The following is a 23,760-nucleotide window of genomic DNA, read 5'->3' as shown; positions in this document are numbered from 1 at the left end:
AATATGATGTGCTCCCTGTGCCTAGCTACTGGTATAGGCAGTTATAGGAGACTGATTAAGGAATCAGCCTGAATAGACCAGAGGCACAGAGGATCTTTTCTGGCAAATACTGCTACTCTCTCTCTTATATGCCATGAAATTACAGTAAAAACCATCATGTAAAATGCTACTTTTATTCTGCTTATCTGATATCCTTGTCTTATTTTATTATTCATAACACCACTCACATATTTTTGCTACCAAGATTTTACTTTTCAGACAACACAGTCTCAGAAAAACAGACATATTTAAGTGGTGTAAATGCCTTTTAATAATATGTCGTGGATACTCAAGAATACAATCTAAGGTTTAACAAGCACTTAACTCTGACCTATCATCAAGCTGGAGAGACAGGTGACATGACGACATTCCTTCTCCCTCCCATTTTGCCTCACTTTCCAATCTCCCTTCATACCTAAAAAGTGATTTACATAATCCATAATCATCTTATTCCCATCCCCAACAAAGATAATAAGACCTATGGGAAATAAAAAATTAGTCCCATATAAAACAAACCACACTTCGGGAATTCCAATATAGTTATATAGAGAGTATACACGAAATATTTTGAATATAGAGACCAAATTGTTCTGATACAAATTTAAATGAAGAAACTCTTTTCTATACATCTGTATTCGTTAAAATATATACGTCTTAACTTCTGTTTTGATAAACCAAAGGCACCATCTCTTAGGAACAGATTTATGAACAAGAGACAGTCATTCTTTTAAGAAAATTACTAGATGCTTTTATAATGCAAACGTTGCTGGGGAATTATAAGTCTTGTTAAGAAACTAGTTCTCCTATTTGATTATTTCATTTCAAATGACTATGTACTTAAGCAACCTACATTCCTGCTTGTCCATAACATCTCCATCTGGTACTTTCTGAATATCAAATTTTACAAAATTGTTTCTGTGGAAACACAAGCATATAATATTGAAAGGGCAACTGAAACTGAATTTACATCAGCAGTACTAGCCAAAGACAGCCAACATTGAGGCTACTTTTTATAAAACACCCTAAGAAATTCTGCCAACTTTAAACAGGCAGTCATTTCACTGCCCTGTCAAAGGGTTATTTTTAATAAGCTCATAATTGTATGTTGCCCGTCGTTGCTTTTGTCAGTGAAGTTTAAGCAAATTCCACCAATTCATAATAAAGGCCAAGGGAGGATAAACCCTTTGGTTGAGAAAATTACCATATACAGAATACAGTATTTCCTTTTCCTGCTTGTTCTGGGAGCTACCACACTGGTGAGAGAATAGGCTATTTCAACTCCAAAAGAGTCACTGATACCGGCTCTGTCTGCATAATTCCAAAGCCTAGCCTTGTGCCATACTTCCCAGCCCTGGTAACAGTGGCTTCTCCTCCTTAGCTCTAAATAGCAATATCAAATAACCAACCCCTTCAGATCAAGAAACAATAACAAAAATAAAAACACTTCCCTCCAAACCAAACAGAGGTGTAAAATTGTGAAGGAGACACGAGGGCCCCAGATAAACTGTGCCGTCTACCTATCCAGGAAGACCACTCAATACAGTTTGCCCCTCCTGACTCTAGCTGTGGGCAGCTCTGTTCTCCCTGTAGAAGAGAAGAAAGCGGTCAGAGCAAACTCAACTGGCAAGAGTAGGCTCAGCTGTGTCAGCTGGTATTTGGAAAAACTGGAGAAGGTAAAATGCCAGGCAGCCTTTGGTTGAGCCCAGGACACTCTAGAAGGGCACTCTTCCTACCCTCTTCAGGAATAGACAGAAGGCAGGAAACCTGACCCAGGCTTCAGAAAAGATCCAAAGGAATACATTGCCAGAAAAATTTCAAGTTCTTAAATCTCAACTAATAAGGTTTTAGTTAAACTATGTCTTCAGTCATCACTTACTGACGACCCACAAAATCAGGCACTGATGAAAAATTAGCATAGAAATGGATATATTTTTCTTGAATAATTTTGTTTCCTGTAATCCACAACACTTCTCCTGACTAGATGAATTCCCCTAAAGCACTGTTTTCTTCATATCACATCCCTGCTCCAAAAGCTTCCTGTTCTCCCTAGGGTAAAGCCCTTTTGGCAACCTTATAGCCTATCATTTCAAACATAAACACTCTACACTATCCAGGTAATTAATTTCACTGTCCCCACACAGAGCTTTTATTCTTGCTTCTGTTCCTTTGTTTCCACAACTCTCAACAAGTGGAATACTATTTTTACCTTTCTGCCTGAAGCAGGTTGGGTTCTCTGGGTAGCAGACTGAGATGGAGTTTAGTGTGCCAAACATGTATTAGAGAATGTCCTTGGGATCAAAACCTGAGGAAAGGAGAGGAAGGATGCAGAACTGGGTAGAGGGAGAAGTCGGTGATGACACAGCTATGGCAGCCTCAGCCAACACTCTGAGGATCTCTGTGGCTAAAGTGGCCCTTCAGAGTTGTCTCAGGTTTGCTGAAATGGTGAGGCCTTTTTATTCCACCCTGATCACTCACTGCATATGGGTCACCATGGGAAGGGTGTGACCTCCCCGACGAGATGGCTCTACAAAGGCAATCCCTGAAGAGGCTGATAACATTCCCAAAAGCTGAGACAGCAAGACCTTCTTTGAAGGGTGACCTGGGAAGCACATCACCATACACACCACGCTTCCTGCCCAAATCGTCTCATCCTTTAAGGCTCACGTCTAGTCCACTTCTACAGCATATAGTCCCTGAGCATAACACTAACACTTAATAAAACTTCAATTGTGTTATTTAATATTTCAAAAATGGTATTTCCACTAAACTATACAAGCTGCTGAAGGGTAAAAACCATAAGTTATATATGCCAATAACTTCTTTAGAACAGGGATAAACAATTTTTTTATATTAAAGACCAGATAGTAAATAGTCTAGGTTTTGCATATCACATATGGTCTCTGTTGCATATACTTTTTTTTTTTTACACAACTTTTTAAAAATGTAAAAACCTTTCTTAGCTCATTGGCCATTTAAATATAGGTCAGATATGGCCCATGGGCCATCAGTTACCAACTTTTGCTTCAGAACAGTCATGTCAAATGGCAATTTAATGCAAGCCACAGAAGCAAACCACATACGTAATGCTAAATTGTGTACCAGCCACGTTAAAAGAGCAAAAAGAAATATGTGGACTCAATATTAATGTTTTATGTAATCAAAAATATAAAAAATAAAATTTCAACAAAGAATCAACACAAAAATATCAATGGGCTCTTTTAAATCCTTTGAAATCAAGTCTTTGAAAATCTAGTGTTTATTTTATATTTATGTCAAATTTCATCTCACACCAGCCGTAATTTCAAGTGCTCACTAGCTACATAGAGCTAATGGCTACCACACTGGACAGCACAGCTACAGAATACAGAGGATGGTGTTTTGATAACTGTGATTGTGTTTATTTAAACAGCGTTTACTGAGTTCTAACCACTGGGAACATAGATTGATTTGTACAAAATATGAGAATATAGATTTAATAGGAGTCAATTTTTGCTCTTAAACAGCCCAGAGTTTAGTGGAAAATAGATGGGTGATAAAATAACAATGTGATATGTTAGTGGTCTGAAGAAAGTGCTACAGTAGAATTAAAGAAAAGGAGTTAGGTCTTAATTGGGCACCTAATCTGTGAGAACTTCTTCAATGCACTATAAATTCTTTAAAATCATAATCTTTTTAAAGTTAAAATAATTCAGACTTTTAAAAATATTTTTCTTTCTTTAAATACCCTCTGTATGAGGGAAATTAATTTGGGATGCAACAAAATTACTACAACTGGATAAGAAGTGCACAATCTCTCATAATGAATCTATCGTTCTATTTTATAGAAGGCATAAAATGGAAGGTATTATTTCAAAAATATATTTTTAAAACTATATTTCAAATTTCTGCCACAGGTGCAGCTTTCTATTTCTTATAACATTGTTTCTTTTAAAGGACCAGGTGCTTCATGTGCAAAATGATGCCTTCTGGAATTTCAACCAAATAGTTGGGAAGCTTTTTTTCTTGCTTTTGTGCAATCAAAGTTTATGATTCCCCAGAAAATATAATTGATATAGGAAAGCCTTAGAAAAACAGTATTATTCCTAAAGAGATAAAATAGAGCCTGTTTTCTCTATGGTGTTTATCTGGGAGCCAGAGGGATACTAAAACGAAATTTGAGTATCTTCTATAAATACACAGGATTAGCATTTCCATCAGTTTCCCCCAGCAATCTAATAAGCTTCCCAGACATTATGTCCTTAACATTTCTGGCATCAAAGTAACATAGCCTGTACTTTTTCTTTCTTGGTGCCTACCAAAATTTAATGGTTATAAGCTACTTGATTACAGTGGGATAGTCTGGTATATTTTACTAATTGTAAAAAATGAACTTTACTGTTATAAGAAAAAGGGGAAATTAATATTCCTGACTAGAATTTAAACTTTATTAACCTAAAGTAATTTTATTTAAAGCAAGTCCATAACTAAATTTTATTTTTAATAGAAACATGTACATTCTAATATGTAGTGATAGAGAATATATACACATTTAAAGTCTCATTAGCAATGTGGAATGTCAGCCTAACTTGCTTGACAGTTTCTATGCTCTCTCTCACTGGAGCAGAAGAGTTACTAATTTGGGGAAGGAGGGAGAGAGCAGGGAGTGGTTATATGAGGAAAATCTCATAAAATCTATAGAACTTCTTCTCAGAAAAACTCAAATTTTCATACACACTATAAAGCTCATAATGAATCCATAAAAGTTCATTTACTCCAGGTTAAGAACCTTTCCACCAAAAAGTAGATCAAATTTATCAGTGAAGAATAAAGCACTGAAATTAAATGAGCAAGAAAGCATTATCAATGAGTCTTGTACAGTTAACTGTAAGTTAATGTCGCATGAGAATAAGTTGCCTCTATAAAAGAAGAGTGCCTAAAAGTTAGAGCAGGTGTCACACAAACCGCAGGATGTAAAACAAAAGATTCTCTGGTACTCAGTAATTGCTACCATGCTGTACCTGATTAGAGTTAGGGAAAGTACCAGAAATACCTCTCCCCTCTTCAGAAGTGGTAGATGGAGCCTAGCACTCCCTACTTCAGAAGTTTGTTCAGATGCTTCAACTCCTCTCCTTCCAGCTCAGCGTCGTTGCCCAGCAGCTACCTTCTCCACGCTATCACCGCAGATAGACCCTCAACCACCTGAAGGATGGTTTGTTTAAAAGGCGGCCAGTATCCGTTTTTGCACCTTTAAAAGGTGGCCAGTATCTGGACTTTAAGTAGGAGACACTGTAAGCTATTCTGCCTTTCAAAGTTTTAGCTTTGAACTAAGCGATAGGTATATGAGAATACTCTGTACTATCTTTGCAACCGTCTGGTAAATGCAGAATTATTTCAAAATAAAAAGTTCTAACAAAGGTGTTCTTCTGAGAGATTACTCATTAGTGGTTTTTGTTTTCTCCGCAGAAGCGCATAGACTGGAGATGGGATTTTCTTCAAAATTGATGGTGGATGGGATTTAAAGGAAAGAAATATTACATTTGGCTTCCTAGTAAGAGTCTCCAACATATTAAGGGGGAAAAAAAGGTAAGAATGAATTGTCAAGAATTCAAAGACGACCATTTTATCAGTCTCTGAGCACAGCATTCTCAGAGAAAAGGAGCAACAGACCACTCCTGCCTGTGATGGTGGCAGGGAATCAATAAGTGACTCGACACAGGCAGCATCTCTCATGGCAAGATCTATGGAAAGAGAGACACTGCTACTTCTGAAAAACTGTCCAATTTAATGGGCCATTCATAAGTAAAGAAGATGCTAAGCGACTGGTAAGACATTAAGAGACGTTGAAATGCTTTTCCAATAGTTGCACTAAGCCACAAATTTTTTTCTATGCGGAATAGCTTATTTTAGGGATGCATTTTATAGAAGGAAGCTAACTTTTGCCAAGAATTGATTTAACGTTATTAAACCGGTGATGAACATCCTCTTAAGCACTTTATGTAGCACTTACTGAGTGAGCATAAACTTTTAATTAAACTAAAAAAAAAAAGCATGCATGAAGAACTCCAGTTCCAAACTGGCAAATTTACAACACTGCAACAGAATGAAAATGGTAGGTCTGCTAATAGGAACTCTCCCATTTAAGTTGAATGAAAACAAGGCATTCCCCAGCTAAATAAAAATGATAACTTTGACTCCTTACCCAAAACAGGAAAGGTAAAGTATTAGCATGAAATTCAGTAGCAAAATAAGCAAATCTAAAATTGTAAAAAGTACTACAGTAATAACACACCTCCCAAGAAACAAAGTGATTTTATAAACTACAAATGTTCTTAAGTGGGAAGGAAAAAAGGCTGGTTATTTTAACAAAATGCACATTTTGGAGTGAGTTTAAAAAAATAATTGGGCTGGCCAAAAAGTTCATTCGGGATTTTCCATAACATCTTACAGATATCAGTATGGCTAAAACTTGGCCTGGTATTTGGTACTATTTAACATTTCCTCAGTAAAATAGGTAATGTAATAGATAGTGAGCGTCTTAAGTTCCCATTAGTCAATAAGCCAGAACCAAAGATGGAACTTTGGGGGACTCGAAAACGTGGTTCGTATTTTAGAAAACCCATATGTAATCAAATGGTTGAGGCAAAGGTGCATTATTATCAACTATCTAGGTATATATGAAATGTTTCAAGGTCCCATTGAATACAAAGAACAAATCATTCTTAATCAGTCACTTTGAACATACTAAAATCTCTAAAAATTTTTTTCCATCAAAGTATCCTTCATACTTACACAGGTATTTTCTGTCATTTTGCAAAACATGTTATGGAATATAAGATACATCGTACACAGGTAAGGCTGGCCATGTGAAATAAAGCAGGGGAAAAAAAAAATCCTGTACCATAGCAGACCTGTAAGTGAAATGTGATAGCAGGCCACCATTCTTGTTGTGTTTTAAACAAGCACATTACTGGGGTTCATAAATAGAAAATTAGTTTAGAAACTCTGAGGTAAGCTTCTTATTTTACTCTTCACTGCTTGACTCATGCTGGATATCCATGCCCAGTTATGATCTCCACATCTGAAAGGGAATGCAGAGAAATAAAATAGAAGGAAGAACACACAGGTGATGAAAGGGTTGGAAAAAGAAGAAAGACCCAAAAGATAGAAGTATTCAGGCTGTGAAGAAAGCACTAAGGGGATACTTTTTAATGTCCTTGAAATATAAAGACTATTATATTGAGAATGGTAACCAGCTGTTCCCCATCTCTATTGAGGACAAACCAGAAGAAAATGGCCTAAATCAAAGCAGTAACAGATTTGGGTTATTAAGGGAAATCGTGGAATCTTTTCCAGAATTAGTTAAAACTAGACAGATATTTAATTACCTAAGGAGGTTAACATACAGGAGTGAGAACTACAATCTGATTTACAAGACCCTTTTAAACTCTAATTTCTACATATTCTTTATCAAGACATATTAAAATGCATAGAGAACTATTAGATATTATTGAACACAGTCAATTAGTCTGAATTATAGGAGGCAATGAAAACTGCCTTGGATCAAACCATAATGTGAGACGCTGGACAAGATTTTTAACCACAGGATGCTTCAGCTCTGTGGAAGCATTCATCTCCAGAAGGGGATTATAACAGCATTCACCTTGTAAAAGTGTTGTGATGATTGAAAAAAAAAAAGATAATTTGTGTAAAGGATCTGGTACAATTCTTAGACATTTTAGATGCTCAGTTAATGTCAGTTCCCTGTCATTCCCTGACAGATGCAACACATGAGGTTTTGAATTTTCCAAAAGGAATAGAGATATAATACCACGAAACTTCCCTGAACCTTTTTTTGTTCATGTTAGTCACAGAACCAAAAAGTAGGAAAGTACAAGTACCAGCCGTCAAAAAAGACCTCTCTCCAGTCTATAATTTCTCTTTCTTTCCTCTTCCTGGCTCTCACTTTTTCCCTGGAGTTCACAGGTCTGAGTCTTATTTTGAATATCATCATGTTACTATATTACAGGTAAATTATGGTAAATCAAAAGGAATCCACATTTTCCGTTACAGGTCATCACAGCTCACTTTCCAAGTGGTCCATGACAAGGTTAATGCTGGTATAACCTGAAGGCTTCCAAGGTGTCTCAGCAATCAGAAAACAAAATTTGGGGATAGATTCTCCAGGAGCAACTAACTCTACAAACCACCCCAGGAACTGGGCTGCATGGCTTGAGAGTCTCTACTGACAGTTAAATCAAAGAAGAACTACAGCTCACATCTTTCAGCCCTGTTATCTGTTGCCTGGTAACCAGGCTTACTTCTGCACTCTGACCACATCACAGACGCTACAGTAAAATTATGCTAGCATGCACATCACCTAGTAATTTTCACATCAAGAGTGGGGAAAAGTTTTCTTCACAGCTTTAGGGATAATCTTTTTAAAAAGCTAAACTTTCCTGCCAGTCTGTAACCTACCCATAAAATGTGTTATCAAATTGAGCATGTTTTATTCCCTTCAAAATAAAAAGGGTCTTGGTTTTTGTGGGTTTTTTTTAATGGAACCAAACTACACGAAACTTTAAGGGCAGGAAAATATTGATACAGCTAGCTGATTCGGCTATAAAAACAGGAAATTGTTTTCCTGTCTATTTTTTATGAATAAATCACCCCATGATCTGTAAAACAAATTACATTCTCTCAAAAATCATATTATTTCTCTAAGTACATATATTACAATCTAGTTTTTTGTTGGAGAAATTTTACAAGTAGTCAAAACTATCTTTTTCAATTCCAAAGAAATTAAGATCAGTGATCATTTTTTTGCAATTTAAGCATATTGCATTTTATAAATTTAAATACATTAATGTTCACTGAATTATATCAGGCTCAGAATTGAAAGAAGTGCTTAAAAATATTGGTCCTACACCTTCCAATTCAATTAGAACACAGGGCAAGCAGAAGAGCTGGTAGATAAGAGAAGACTGGGTATACGGATATGGGTACCTAGAAGGTAAAAGGTATAGGGTGGAATGATTTAATTGGGAGCTGATTTAAATGAATCTAACTAGAGCAGCGGTCCCCAACCTTTTTGGCACCAGGGACAGGTTTCGCGGAAGACAATTTTTCCACGGAATGGGAGGGGTAGTGGTTCGGACAGTAATGTGAGCTTTGGGGAGCAATGGGGAGCGATGGGGACGGATGGGGAGCGATGGGGAGCGATGGGGAGGGATGGGGAGGGATGGGGAGGGATGGGGAGTGATGGGGAGGGATGGAGAGCGATGGGGAGGAGATGGGGAGGGATGGGGAGCGATGGGGAGGGATGGGGAGCGGCAGATGAAGCTTCGCTTGCTCACCCGCCATTCACCTCCTGCTGTGTGGCCCGGTTCCTAACAGGGTTGGGGCCCCCTGAACTAGAGCGTACCAGAGAATCACTGTAGTCTGACAGTCTTCCAAATGCCACATGTCCCTGGATCCAAAGTGTCTGAAAGCCCCAAATATCACAGGGTATCTACATAGATAAACGAAGTGCAATCTGCTCTGCTTTCAAGGAGGCCTTTGCATGCGGAGCAGAAGAAGCTGAAGTTGTAAGAGATACAGGCATATATGAGAGCCCTCAGAAACGAGTATAAACGTCCCAGAAAATAAACAGGAATTAACTTTTCATTTGTGACTAAAGGCAGCCTTGGGTTTGGGAATGGCACTTATTTTTACTTTAATGCCATGTGGGCAGAAGGGCAAACCTGCACCTTTATCTTTATTTATTTCCATAGTCTGATGCTGATATGAGAAGTAAAATATAGAAAGAAATTAGGATATTTGGAAGGTAACAGTTTAAAGCTCCAACCTTTCTGGTGTACCATATCTCAGAACTACAGATTTTCAGAGACATATTTCAGAAAATTTAAAAACTAGGATACTTTGACAAGAATTATTCACATATTTGTGAATAAATTTTTGTCATTTTTAAAGAGGTCAAAAGATTTCAGTGACAAATATGTAGATTAAAGCAGGTTAAGCTATATTTATCTACTAGGGTACAGGACATAAGCTAAAAACTCATCACTAGCTAGCCTGATGAAAAGGACAATTCTAGAACTTAAGACGATATGGTAACTAATAAGTCCTTGTCTGGGTTTTGATTCCCATCAGATCTCTGGCACAAACTCAAGACATGCAAACTGTTCTTTAAAGCTGGAGGAACAAAAGCTAAGGAACTAACGCTGTAAACAGAGAGATATTCTGAACTCCCAGGACTTTGAGGCTATGTGCTTCTGCCCCCTGAAGAAAATAAACACACCTTGCTCTTTGGCACCTACCTGAACTTGCTATTCAAAACATACAAAAATACACACCATCAGTCCCAAGTGTCAATCAATTACTTCTTTTCCTCATTTATTTGGGGAAGATGAAAATAGAGGGATTATAATTAAGGGATAAATATTTTAATTGGTACAGCAAAGCAGACTTTGTAGAATGTGCCTTATCAACCAAACCTTAAGCAAGTCTTAAAATCTTGTGTGTGGCTGCAGTTCCATCCCCTTGGACTGTTTCTACTGACATATTGCTGCTGTCTCAGCTGTTGCTGCCACTACAACTTCAGCAGCTAGGTGAGGCAATGCCAGAGTGGAAGGTAAATTTGTGCTATTTTCAGAGAAAATCCAGAATCAAAGACTGCTGACTTAAGGTATACTAAATTCATTCTGAGAAACGGGACAGGACCTTAATAAGCAGTCAGGGCATCGACCCAAGCACACAACTCCTAAAGGAAGAGATCGAACATTTCTCTAATGCTTGTCTTCTTTGGATTAATTATGAAGTGTGTTCTACATATAAATACTTTCTAGCTCACACTCTTTGAAATCTAAATCCTGTGGAATTGCCAGAACGTTTTGTTTATAGTAGTTTTAATGTCTAGTAGTTTGTTTATAGTAGTTTTAGTTTCTTAATACCTATTTGGAATTTTAGACTTTAGTGAGCTTACAAAAAAAAAATTTTGTAACTTGATTAAATATAAATATATACATCATCTATTTTATTACCTATTGTATCATACGTATTTAAAGTTAAATATATATGTATATATGTATAATAAATGTATGTACATTTTAGAATTTCCCAACTTATCCTTTGCTATACATTTTAAAAATACTAACACAAGCCATGAATAATTCCACTATTCTCCCATTTGTACAGTGTCCCAATGGAAGCTGTAACAAACCTAAAAGAAAATAATACTGAGAAATTCAAAATCTATACTAAAGCTAAAATATTTACACGTATAGGTGTGAACATATTTCTACTTAAGAGTTTGTAACTGTTTGAACTAAAAGATAAATTTAAATGAGTTGATAAAGTTTGGCCTCAAGGCAACTGCAAAACTAAATTGAAATGACATCATAATGTTGATTTACAATGAAATGGTTATTCCCCAAAGATTCATATCAGCATGGAACTGGCCTTTTTGTTGACCTATGAAAATAAATGATCTAGGAATTTATTTTTAATTGCTATCACAGTGAAACGGACCCTACAGTCAGCTTATTGGAAGCTTACTGGAGGCCTTCACTGACTCTCCACTTTATCATCTCCTTAGCTTAATGCATATAAAGAATTTCTGAATATTAAATATTTTTCAGGGTGAAGAGGTTGCATGATTTCTAATTTGTCTCTAATTTGCAATTTTTAAGAAAACATTATCATTTCCATTAAATATACTTTTCCCTCATTTTATTTTCCTAGTTAAAAAGAAGTGTTCATTCATCTCCTAAATATAGCATATATTTTCTAAATGTGACAGACTTGAGACGTCACATGATGGCCTTGTCAAAACATCTACCCCACTCTACTGAAGGATGTCTTAACTTCTATGTTTAGAAATTCATTATTTTGTTGTAAGTCTCTGAACTTCCCCAAAATGCAAGTATCATTTGGAAAGGTATCTCACTATTCATCCTCAGACACTTACACGTTACTGCGTGTGAATTTATCAACTCATGACAGTAAACTTTTATAGGAAAGGATATAGTCACCAATTCCTGAAGTACAGAGGCAAGCTTGAGGGAAACCTTGGTAGCCAACTATTAGCTTTGACCTACTTGAAAACGTGCCCAAGAATGACCCAGGAGGACTACGGTTGTTAGCAGTTATTTTAAATTACTCCTTATCTTTACAGTTACGGTCAAGTTCACAGAGTTACAGAGTTATAACTTAAAGCTGATAAGGGAAATAGTGTTCCCCTAACTGGATGTTAAACTAGATATTGTGCAAGTACACTCCTATTTAAAGACTTTAACTGTTCCTTAAATACAACCACCAGCAAAAGCTATATGCCATTACTTCTTTTACCTCAAAGTAGACAATTTGAATGTCTCAGGGTGTACTCAAGCAGCATCAAAGCACTAGCTATCTTTCTAGTAATTACAAAAGGCTCCTTTTCAATGTTATTCTAATTCTAAAACTGCAAAAGCTCAAATCTCTGTGAATACTTTTTAATTCTGTAATAGTTTATATAGAAAATAATATAACAAAAAAAATTTACCCATCACCACATTTAAACCAATATTAACATTTTCACCATATTTGCTTTCAATCTCTTTTCTTACAAGAAAAGAAAGGAATTCATGTTTTTAGGAAGTATTTCTCAATTTCTATGGAGCACTAGCATCCTAGATGCTACATGCAGTTTCCACCATCAAGTGGGTTTGGGAAATGCCATGAACTATATACCTCCTTCTTAGAAATTCACAATAATGTCATTACATACTGGCTCTGAAATATCCTACAGTAAAAAAACATATTTGATTGTTTAACAAAAATTTCCCCAATTCACTTAGTCAAATAATTTCCTTTTTCTGACTGGGATTTCCACAGCATCACTGCACCACAGAACACCAGCTGGAGACCTTGTTTTGGAGTAAGTTTTAGAGTCATTAAGCTTTACCACACACATAGTGACCATCACCTCCGTTACTTTCTCTGAAAAACTCACAACTCAAACAGAGAAAATGCCATACTCATGCCACCTCACAGGAATCTAAAGTTGCTGAAGAGTTTGTTCCCCATTCTACCTCAGGTATAAAGCCTCTAAGTATGTATCTGCAATTGTTCCATCTCAGTCATTTGCTGTAACAGTAGTAAAAATACGGATCACAACTGAATCTGTTAACACTAATCAAACTCAGTCTACATTTTGGATCAAGCCCTCAGCTTTTAGCAATCAAAACACAAATTTGAAGAGCCAAATACCATTTATTACATGCCACAAGGAAGTGGTTTGTTGCTTGACACTGTCTTGTCATTTGATGAATCTTGAACAAATCACAAGAACTCACCTCTAGGACAAAATCTTTCCTTTGATAGACTTAATAAAATGACTGCATAAAAGAAATGACATCCAGCAAAGCATACTAGTAAAATAAGGGAGGACACCCAGTAAAGAACAAAATGTTCAGTTACATGTAGTCCTAAAACTAAATCCCTACGAACTCATGTTTGGTACCATTTAGGGGTATTTTGTAAATCAAAAGAAAAATAACTCAATGATACTGCTATGAACATATAAAACTGAACAGAGTTCTTAAAGTTCGCATTATTTTCATTTAGCTTCCAGAATTAAAAGTTTGAAAGGATTCCTACAAAAGATTAAATTTTTCCAACCTATTTTACCTTTCCTAACTTTTAAAAGTGTTCCGGACCAAATAAATCTTCTAGCATTTTGCTGAATAAACCACTGAGATATGTATTCCCTGTCTCACAGAATGGCATTTACTGTTACAAATTAAGAGGGAAAGGTAGATGTCTCAGAAAGCAATAAATTCTAATTTGTAGGTAGTTTATATTTTCCAGAATTGTCTATCTTTTCTATCCCTCTTTAAGATCAATTAGAAATAGTATCAATAGCCATAGAAAATGCTTATAAAAATCAAAGTGAAACGTAAGAAACAAAAATCCCACCTTGCTGGTAGAAAAACTGTCTTTGCTGGTCTCTATCCAATATGAGTTTAAAAAATAAAGATGATAAATGGTTTAAAGTTTTTATAGAAACCTCTTGGAGAATCTAGTATAATGAGTTTTATGTATGTGCTCATAATTAAATTCTCAAAAATTCAGGGACTTGATACTACTTGAAACTTGTGTTATAAATCTCTCCTCAACTGTACTTTTTTCATGCACACCAGCAAAAAGAAAAACAAATCTTTACCTCTAAAAGTGAGTGTTGCGATAAAGCCAATTTTTTTGTGTGTGTGTAAATACAACTTAAAATGATTCTACTAAATCTCTATGTTCTAGTTTTAAGTTACAAAGGCAGGGGAGGGGAGGATTTAATTTGCATTCCTAAAATCTTTGATTATTGGATACAGAACTATTCATATGCTTAATTATCTTTATTTCCTTCTGAAATAATCCCAGTTAAATAATTGTATCTTAAAGTAATTGTTATATAGCTACACTAAAGTTATATTCAGACCACTGACCTTAGTTATACTACAAAACTAAGAGGATTATGTCTTATACATCACGGTTATTTACGCTGATAATCCTTAAATGTTATATCCTGCCCTTGAGCTTCCATTACCTTTTTTCAAAACAGTCTTCAATAAAATTAAGTTTGTTGAAGGGCATAACTTGGAAAAAACATACGTTTAGCAAATATGTGAGAATTATTTTTCAAGCAAAATGGAAACAAAAGATAGATATAAATACAGTTTTAGACAAAAGCACTTAATGACGAATTATTTCTTTTTAGAAAGAAAACTAAATAACACTAAATATTAAGAAAAGCCATTGCAGACCTAAATTAAATAAATAAAAGGAACAGGTAACAATTTAAGAAAAGTATATGCTCACTATTATCCTCATGTAAAAAATGGAGTGATAACAAAATACAGGATGAACACAAACTGCTTATAAACAATTAAAATGATTATATAGCCTCATACACCTGTCATCTTTTAATCTTCCAGCATATTATATCCATTAATCCTCTGAGCATTACTTTGAAATAGGATGGAAGGCAACACAACTCATACCTAACTAAACAGGTTCGGTTTACAAAACTTTAGCAAGCTACCTCTAAAATTTTAAGGCCCCCTTGAGAGGAATGAGAGAGAAAGAAATTTCTAATATCCCTGTTCTCATTTTTTAATATCTGGTTCAAATCCTAAATTTAGTCAACAGAGAAAGAAATTTCTAATATCCCTGTTCTCATTTTTTAATATCTGGTTCAAATCCTAAATTTAGTCAACACTATGACAGTTTTTCTTTTTATGACATCTTTGGTCAATATAAATATCCTTTTATAATTCTTTTGGTTTTAAAATTCCTTTTTCTTATCAATAAAATGATAAAATTGTTTGCTTTTTTAGACTTTGATATGCTAATCTTTTAATTAACCTTATCTTATTTTGCATTTTAAAACTATATGTTTTCCTCCTGGGGGTTTCTAATTTCCAAAAGATCCATTTCTGAGAAGAAAAAAATTTTAAATGCATTAAAATCCTCTTTAATAAACTTAAGATGTGGGGTGAAGAATGAATCACATGAAATGAAAATAAAGCAGGTAAGAATTCTGAAGATAGAAAATGAGAAGGGGTCTCAAACTGAGTAGCCTCAAAATCGTGTGTAAATCGAACTACTCATTTTTTAAACATTAATGTCTAAAAAGAGAAATGCACGTCACAATTCTGGAAGGATTCACAGAAACTACCTACTAACAGATAAACAGTGATTATTTTTGCAAAATGGAAACAGGGTTTGATGAAGAATCTAAGTTTTCACTTTATAACTCTAGGCTATTTAATTTTTATTCATAAACATAAATTACTTAAATAATATAGTAAAATATTTTTTAAAATATGTATATGCCAACTCTTTGTTCTGAATCAAATTTACTTTGCCTAGAAAGGAACAAGTCTTTCTGCCTTTCTAAGCCACTAATGTTGAAGTAAAGTAGTCTTGCCCTAAATAGTTCACAAGTAGCTTCTAGTAGCTACTAATAAGTTTAATCTACTTATAACATATCACTTTAAAATTTATTGTCAGCAAACATTTCTGGAGTGACTATAAAGCACTGGATACAGTTTTTGGCACTTTCATTGCCCATAGCCTAATTCTTTTATATGATCCTAAACACTCTTAAGAAACTGAAAGATGATCTCCTTACATCCTTTAACATATATACATATCTGTTTTCCAACCTCTACAGAAGACATTTTAAGTAATGATATAATCATGAAAGTACAGTTTGATCTGGTTGGTTGGAGAAGCTTTAACTCCTCTCTTTCTCTCACTAAAGATTCCCATGGGTTGTGTCTTCCAAATATATCAAAATCCAACCATTTCTCGCTACTAAATAAATACCCCACACAAAACCATTATCTCTTGTTTGAATTATTTCCATCACTTCCGAACTGTGCTGATTATTTATGCCCTTGCCCCTGTATAATTTATCTTCCACACAATAGCTTGAGTGATCTTTTAAAAATATGTAGCTCACAGAAAATCCCAGAGACTCTACCAAAAAAGGCCACAGGATACAAGATCAATAGACAAAATTCAATCATATTTCCATATGTGAGCAATGAAGATGTGGAAACTGAAGTTTTTAAAATACCATTTATAATTGCTAAAAAAAGAGTGGCTTCCCTAGTACAAATATAACAAAACATGTACAGAATCTGTATGCTGAAATTACAAAACAATGATGAAAGAAATCACGGATCTAAATAAAGGGAGAGATATTCACAGATTGGAAAACTCAGAAGAGTAAAGATATTAATTCTCCTCAAACTGATCTACAAATATAATACAATTCCTATTAAAATCCCAGTAAGATTCTGTAGATATAGACAAGATTATTCTAAAATGTATATGGAAATGCAAAGGATGAGAACAGCTAATAGAATTTTGAAAAAGAAAATAAAGGGGGAAGAATCATTCTAACTGATATTAAAACACAGAGTAATCCAGACAGTGTGGTACTGGAGAAGAGTCAGACACATGGATCAGTGGAACAGGATAAAGAACCCAAAAACAGATACATGCAATATGCTCAACTGATTTTTCACAAAGATACAAAAGCAATTCAACGGAAGAAGGATAGCCTCTCTTCAACAAAAGGTGCTTAAGTAATTAGATATACAAAGGCCAAAAAAAGAAAAAAATTGAGCCTCAACCTAAACCTGTTATCTTATACAAAAAAAATTAAGTCAGAATGAAAAACTTCAAAAATTAAGAGAACATTTTCAGGATCCAAGGTCAGACAAACAGTTTTAGACTCAATACCAAAAGCACAATCCATAAAAGAAAAGATTGATAAATTGGACTTTATCAGGATTAAAAACTTTTGCTCTGTACAAGACCCTGTTAAGAGGATGAAAAAACATGCTATAGAGGCAGAAGAATGTATTTGCAAACCTACCTAAGAAAAGATAGTGATTATTGTACAATATACAAAGAACTCTCAAACTCAAGAGTAAAAACCAAGTAGTCTAATGAGAAAATGGTATATCCAAAATATACCAAGAACTCTTACTATTCAACAATAGAAAATGAACAATCCTATATAAAAATGGGCAAAAGATCTGAACAGACAACTCACCAAAAAACATATACAGATGGCAAATAAACATGAAAAGATGCCCAACATCAGGTATCATTAGTGAATTACAAATTAAAACCATGGTGAAATACACTATACACCTATTGAAATGGTCAAAGTCTAAAAATACAGCACCAAATGCTGGCAAGGATGTGAAACAACAGGAACTCTCATTCACTGCAGGTGGGAATGCAAAACAGTACATCCACTTTGGAAGTTAGTTTGGTGGTTTCTCACAAAAATAAGCATACTCTGGTTACCATATGGTCCAGCAACTGTACTCCTTAAAGAGTTGAAAAACCATGTCCAAACAAAAACCCACACACAGATTTCATAGCAGCTTTATTAATAATTGCCAAAATTTGGAAGAAATCAAGATATCCTTCAGTAGGGGAATGGATAAACAAACTATGGTTCATCTAGAGAATGGAATATTATTCAATGCTAAAAAGAAATGAACTATCAAGCCATGAAAAGCCATGGAGTAAACTTAAATCCATATTGTTAAGTGAAAGAAGCCAATCTGAAAAGGTTATGTACTGTATGATTCCAACTATAAGACAATCTAAAAGGCAAAACTATGGAGACAGTAAAAAGATCAGTGGTTTCTAGGGTTTGCGGAGATGGAGGAATGAATAGGCAGAGCAGAGAGGATTGGCCACCAAGAAAGTCCTGGACTATCATCTTGACAAGAACTTTTCATTCTCAAAGGTGTGATACTGTGAAAAGTTGACCACCGCTCATTTTTAAAAGGCAATTATTTTAATATCCGAGCCTAACATGTTATGCATGCTAAGAAGCACTTCATTTAGATCATCTTCCTCAGAAATACCTAAAGTTACACATGTTCCATGAGCTTGAACCATCACATCTGGCTTTCAATATTTAAATCCTAATGAATCTGATTTTATTACATGATTTATTTGTATCAATATTTTTTCTTAAAATCTTTGTACTTAAAACAACTACAGGGACTTCCCTGGTGGCGCGGTGGTTAAGAATCCCCCTGCCAAAAAAAAAAAAAAAAAAAAAAGAATCCCCCTGCCAATGCAGGAGACACGGGTTCCATCCCTGGTCGGGGAAGATCCCACATGCCATGGAGCAACTATACCCATGTGCCACAACTACTTAGCCTGCGCTCTAGATTCCGCGAGCCACAACTACTGAGCCCGTGTGCCACAACTACTGAAGCCCACATGCCTAGAGCCCATGCTCCACAACAAGAGAAGCCACCGCGATGAGAAGCCCGCGCACCGCGACGAAGAGTAGTCCCCACTTACTGCAACTAGAGAAAGTCCGCGCACAGCAACAAAGACCCAATGCAGGCATAAAATTAATTAATTAATTAATTAAAATTTAACAAAAACAACTACAAAAATTAAAATTAAGCTACGCGTACATAGCCAAAACCCAAAGAATAAGAAACAACAAACCTACTAAGCAGGAAGTCAGTTCAAGTGGAATGTTGAATTTTTTTTTCACATCTTTATTGGAGTATAATTGCTTTACAATGGTGTGTAAGTTGCTGCCGTATAACAAAGTGAATCAGCTATACATATACATATATCCCCATATCCCCTCCATCTTGCGTCTCCCTCCCCTCTAGGTGGTCACAAAGCACCGAGCTGATCTCCCTAATAGGCATGTTTGTTAGGAGATTTCATTAAACTATTTGTTTAAAAGATGTTCAGAATCTAGAATTCTATCATGTTTTCCTAAATAAGTACTCATTCAAACCTCTGAAAACCATGAACACTCATATCACTGACTAACTGGTCTAGATGTAGGAAACACCACCCTGTTGGCCAACTGAAATCTGCCTGGGGGTCAGGGGGTGGCGCAAGGGGAGTCTGTACTGAAAGTACAACACTCCAACCATGAAACAATATTTCAAACCAAACAATCTCTGGACTCCTAGGTATCCTTCCAACTTAGAACTGTGTTGCATGTATTTACCTCACTAAAACGTCAACTCAGAATTTGGAAGTAAATATCCTCTGGGTTTCTTGGCACACTGCCGAAGAAGAGAAGCCCTATTTAATCCTCATATTACTTAAATTTGTACAAGTAGATTTAGAGATACAGATATAAATTCTGTATATCTAAAGTCAAAAACAGTACATATCTTAGTGTTAAGGTACTAACAGATGCCATGGGTCCATAAATTAACCACTACCACTGTATACAGAAAAAAATTTATGGAATTTCATTCTAATACATTAGCAATAGTTTCCAGTTCAGTAAAAGAAAAAGAAATCCTTTAAGTAAAATTGACACTGATTTTATATTTATAAAATCTTATATATATGTAAAATCAGTGTCAATTTTACTTAAAGGATTTTTAAGTAAAAAAAATATATATATAAACTATATATATTTGATTGGGAGGTAGGTTTACTTGACTGGGAGGTAGGATTCAAAACCAAATTAATATTTGAGAAAAGTAGCACTTTTACAAAGAGTCTGAACACTAAGATCTATGATAGCATTCTAAAGCAAAAGCACAAGAGATTCAACAGGTTGATTGCCCACACCCAGCGCTTGTCCTGGATCAAGATACAGATAGAGAGACAGAAGTTTATTGAGAGCTTACTTTATGCCAAGCAATGTACTCAGCACTTGACATACATTTCCTGCTGTAATCCGCCCAATAACCCTGTGAGGTACATATTATGTTACTCCTCCAATGTTATGCATTGAAAGATGAATGCTCTGAATCGTTGTTTGTTTATTACCACTGGCATACTCAAATCCTAAAAGCTATTTTTATTTTCATTAATTCTGTGCTACTTATAAGGCAAACATATTTCTCCTAGACTTAGAAAACATAGCCATACTCACTTGTTACTTTGGGAGACTTTCTGCCTCCACATAAAATAGATTGTGCTATTTGCAGTATTATGAGAATACTAGTTATCACAGACCAACTCATTCGGTAATTGAATTAAACCAGGAGAGGTCACACTTTCATTAGTACAAAACAGATATTAATCGAAAAAGACTACTTCTTTTTTTGGAAAGCAACGTTTCTTCATAACCAAATAAACAGTGAATTTTCAACTACTCTTCATAATGTAATGAAGCGTAGCTCACCCACTTTCATGAGACAGACTCTTCTAACATGAAATGTATGTTTTCTAAGAATTGGTGTTGTATTAGACTTAAAAGAGAATTTCCTATGTTTACTAGATGTAAGTGACCGTATAGTCTGGGCTCTGAAATAAATGGAGAGATAAAACCATGTATGCTGATTGGAAGACCAAATGTTAATAGGTCCATTCTCACAAAAGTAATCTATAGGTTCAATGCCATTCAAATAAAACTCCTGGTGGATTATCTTTGTAAGAAATTGACAAGCCTAACACATGTAAAATCGATAGCTAGTGGGAAGCAGCCACATAGCACAGGGAGATCAGCTCGGTGCTTTGTGACCACCTAGAGGGATGGGATAGAGAGGGTGGGAGGGAGATAAGAGGGAGGAGATATGGGGATATATGTATATGTATAGCTGATTCACTTTGTTATAAAGCAGAAACTAACACACCATTGTAGAGCAATTATACTCCAATAAAGATGTTAAAAAAATTGACAAGCCATTTCTAAAAATTATATGAAAATAAAAGAACCTAGGATAGATAAAACTAGCTTGAAAAAGAACAAAATTAGATAACATACACTATCTAATGAAGCTACAAATCAAGACATCATGGTAATGGCATAAAGACAGACAAATGAATCAGGCTACTGGCCAGAAACTGACGCGCACATATACGGTCAATTGATTTGACCAAGGCACCAAGGCAATTCAATGGGGAAAAGAAAGTCTTTTCAACAAAGGTGATGGAACAATGAGATAAACATGAAAAAGATGAACCTTGCCCTTTACTATATACCATATACAAAAATAAATTCTAAAAAGATCAAAGACTGAACTCTAACGCTAAAATAAACCTTCTAGGAGAAAACACAAGAGAAAATCTTTGACTGTGAAGCAGGCAAGGATTTCTTAGGACACAAAGCAGTAACTATGAGAGACAAAACTGGTAAATTAGACTTGCACCAATATTAAACATTTCTGCTCATCAAAAGATGCTAGTAGGGAAATGAATAGGCAAACTACAGCTTGGGAGAAAATATTCACAATACATATAATCTGTACCTCGACTGTATAAAAAACCTTAGAAATTTGCAAAAAAAGACAAAAACAAATAATCCAAAAATGTTTAAGAACAAAATTCTTAAACACTCAAGAATAAAAAAGATGTACAAATGGCCAATACGTTAAAAGGTGCCCAACATCATTAGTCATTAGGGAAATACAAATTAAAACCACAAGATACCACTTCACATCCACTAGAATGGCTAAAATAAAAACACTGACAATACCAAATGCTGGTGTGGAGGATCTAGCAACCAAAATTTTCATGCACTGCCAGCGGGAAATTAAATGGTACAATCTCTCCAGAGAACAGTCTGGCAGCTTCTTGAAAAGGTACATCTTACCTTATGATCCAGCAATTCTACTCCTAAGTATTTATACAATAGAAATGAACACATATTCTTTTACACAAATGCTCACAGCACTTTTATTCGGAAAACAGCAAAGGACTGGAAACAATTTAAATGTCCCTAAACAAGTAAATGGATTGATATATTGACACAATCATATAATGGAATACTGCTCCTTAGCAATAAGAAAGAATAAGCCATAAGCAATAACAAAGATGAAGTCTCCAAAATGTTATGTTGGGTGAAAGAAGCCAGGCGCAAAAGAATATACAGCATTTGTTTTCATGCACATGAAGTCCAAGAAGAGGCAAAAAACAACACATGGTGATAGAAACCAGGAAGTAGTTGTCTATCGGGTGAGAACTGACGGGAAGGGACATAAGAAACATTATGCAGTGATAGAAACATTCTATATTTTGTTTGGGGAGGTGGCTACATAGACAGATACAATTGCCAAAATTCATCGAAATATACATTTATGATTTGTGCATTTTAAATTGTTTCTTAATTGTAAATTGTTTCTTAATAAAAGGTATGTTAGGGTTTTTTTTGTTTTCTTTGTTTTTTTAATGTTTTAGCTGTGGTATTAGAGAGAACTAGGTTCAAATTCCAACAGCACGTTTCTTCTCTCCATGACCTTGGGAAAGTTCCTTAACTTCTCAGTCCCTTGGTTTCCTGATTTTCAATGTGCATATAATAAAAGCACCTACGTCTGTCATAGATTATTGTGAAGATTAAATGAAATAATGGACTAGAAAGCACTTAACGCAGTGCATGAAATAAGTCAGCTCCAAAAACCTGCACTATTATTATTAATTCATTATTAATCAAAGCTTTCCAAAGAGCATGCCTAATACAATCATAGGTAAGGACATATACAATTTTCCATCTAAAACTAATTTCTTGCCACAGTAAGTTACAACAAAAAGCCTCTTCTGCTACTGCAGTTTTGATTAAAATACAGTGATTATTGTAAACTGCTTTCCACTGGACAATGGAAAAACACAGGATTGAATTTGCAGCAATAATAACTGTAGAGTATAGAAAAAATAAAAATAAAACAAAAGCCCTCAAACCTGCATTCAAATCATCATCCCTTCCTGCACTATTTCAATAGTCTCCTAACTAGTCTCGAAGCTTCTATTCTTGGACCTTTCCTCAACCTGTTACCTGAGAGAAGCTACAGTGACTGTTTTATAAACATAATTTAGATCATCTCATGCCCCTGTTTAAGTTACTTCAACAGCTAAGCAATGCTCTCAAAATAAAATCCACATTTCTTACTATGGCCCACCAGACCCTCCATGATGTAACTTTTTCTTACCTGTCCATCTTCGGTCAGTCACCTCCACCCTCACTAACTGCATTTGAACTCCAGCTGGCCCCTTCTGCCCTTCCAGACTGCCAAATCCTGTCTTATCTCCTGCTTTTTCACTTGCCATTTCTTATGCCTCGTGTGCTCTTGCCCAGCTTCTCCTCTCCCTGTAAGCCTCAATTCAAATGTCTTACCCTCAGAAAAACTTTTCCTGGCCACCCTGTGTGAAGTTGGCCTCCCAGGATCAGTTTCTATTACATCCTCTTGATAGCACTTATTAACTCCTGCACACAGCTTATGTCCACGTTTGCTGTCCATC

At 35.4% G+C, this 23,760-nt stretch overlaps 1 protein-coding gene across 8 annotated transcripts in view; it reads right to left on the bottom strand.

Moving 5' to 3' along the window:
• Positions 1-23,760, bottom strand: part of CAMK2D (calcium/calmodulin dependent protein kinase II delta) — a gene marked incomplete at its 3' end in the record, with an annotated part of 285,398 nt that overhangs the window by 218,162 nt on the left and 43,476 nt on the right. The gene's annotated exons all lie outside the window — the stretch shown is intronic.

The sequence above is a fragment of the Stenella coeruleoalba genome (genome assembly GCF_951394435.1).
Source record: "Stenella coeruleoalba genome assembly, chromosome: 4".
NCBI lineage: Eukaryota > Metazoa > Chordata > Mammalia > Artiodactyla > Delphinidae > Stenella > Stenella coeruleoalba.
Note: the sequence above shows the minus strand (reverse complement) of the source record. Positions and strands in the feature narration are given on the sequence as shown.